Source organism: Marmota marmota, unplaced genomic scaffold (genome assembly GCF_001458135.2).
Source record: "Marmota marmota marmota unplaced genomic scaffold, marMar, whole genome shotgun sequence".
NCBI classification, from domain to species: domain Eukaryota; kingdom Metazoa; phylum Chordata; class Mammalia; order Rodentia; family Sciuridae; genus Marmota; species Marmota marmota.
Window position 1 is genome coordinate 4,527,679 of NW_026000138.1, and position 2,034 is coordinate 4,529,712.

The following is a 2,034-nucleotide window of genomic DNA, read 5'->3' on the forward strand; positions in this document are numbered from 1 at the left end:
ACTGGGAGAAGTACAGCCTTTTCCTGTAGGAAGAGGTTCCTCCGCTCTAGGGGAGATGGGCCCCGCAGCTCTCCTGGACACCAGGAGGAGAGGGGGCTCCCCCTCTGGGGGAGGCCCCTGCTCTCTAGGGGCACGGGGCCCCGCAGCACCCCTGGCAACCTGGAGGGGACGGGGTCCCCCACCCCGGAAGAGGCCCCCCTCCCCTCTGGGTGGCTGTAGACCCGCAGGGTCCTTGGCACCCAGAGGGGAGTGGGCTCCCCCACTAGGGGGAGGCCCCTCCTTTTTAGGGGCGATGGGCATCAGCGCACCTAGCCACCCAAAGGAGAGGGGGTTCCGGCCCCTTCCCCTCCAGGGGCGATGGGTCCCAGTGATCCACGCCACCCTCTAGGGGCCAAGGGAGAAAAAGGGTAACCTGCAAGAAAGAGGCCCCTAATCCCTCAGGGAAGGGGGTCCCAGCGGACCTGGCCACCCACGGGGGAGGGGGCTCCCCCGTTAGAAAAAGGCCTCTCACCCCTAGGGGTGATGGGTCCCAGCGCCCCTTGCCACCCAGGGGAGAGGGAGCCACCTCCTCCAGAAAAGGAGGCCCATAGCCACCCAGAAAAAAGGGGGCTCCCTCTCTAGGGGGAAAGGACTCTCAATACCCAGGGGAGAGGGGTCTCCCTCATCGAGGAGAAAGCCCAGTCACCCCTGGGTGTGATGGGTCCAAGCGCCCCTCGCCACCCAGGGGGAGGGGTCTCCCCCTGTAGACTGGAGCCGCCTCACCCCTAGGTGCCATGGGTGGAAGTGCCCATCAACACCCAGGGGGAGGGGTCTCCCCATTGTAGGGGAATGTCACCTTCTCTCCTGGATGCTGTGGGAGCTCCCCTTGACATCCTGAGGGGAAGGGAGGCAGACCCCTCACCCCTGGGTGCGACGGGTCAGAGATCCCTGGACACCCCTAGGAAAAGGGGTCTCACTGGCGGAAGAAGGACAGTTCTCTCACCACTGAGGGCAATGGGATCCAGCCCCCCTCGCCACTCACAGGAGGAGGGGTCTCCCCCTCGGCAGGGAGGCAGTCCTCTCACTCCTGTGCAATGGGACCTAGGCCCACTCGCCATCCAGGGGGAGGTTTCTCGCCCCTGGGTTGGGGGCAGTCCTCTCACACATGGGTGCAATGGGTCAGGGCTCCCCTCACAACCCACGAAGGAAGGGTATCCCCCACCGAAGGGGGAAAGTTCCCTCAGACCTGGGTGCGATGGGTCCTAACCCCCCTCACCACCCTCAGGGAAGGGTCTCCCCCCCGGGAGGAAAGCAGTCCTCTCACTCCTGGGTGCTATGGATCCAAGATCCGGAAACACCCAGGGAAGAGAGGTCTCCCCCATGGGAGGGGGGAATCTCTTTACCCCTGGGTGCCATGGAGGTCCCCCGACATCCAGGCCAGAGGGGTCTCCCCTATAGAGGGTGGAGTCTCGGGGGGAGACGCCACTAACCTGGGTGTCAGGGGAGCTCCCCACACCACCTCATCAAAAAAAACTCCCCTCTCCTGAAGGGGGACCCCTCTGACCAGGATGATTGAAGGAGCTCCTCACACCACCACACCCAGGGTGGAGGGGACTCCTCCCTGAAGGGAAAAGACCCCTCTGACCTGGATGTAGGGGGGACCGCCCCACACCTCCGCACCCAGAATAAAGGGACTCCAACCTGCAGGGGAGAGACCCCTCTGACCTGGGTGTCCGGGGTAGTTCCCCAAAAAACCAAATCCAGGGTGGAGGAGACTCTACTCTCCAGGGGGGGAGACCCCACTGACCTGGATATGGCGGGGAACTCCCCACAGAATCCAGGTTTAGAAGTCTACCCCCTCGGGGCTGGGGATGTGGCTCAAGTGGTAGCGCGCTCGCCTGGCATGCGTGCGGCCCGGGTTCGATCCTCAGCACCACATACAAACGAAGATGTTGTGTCCGCCAAAAACTAAAAAAAATAAATATTAAAATTCTTTCTCTCTCTCTCTCTCTCTCTCTCTCTCTCTCTCTCTCTCTCTCTCTGTCTCTCTCTTTA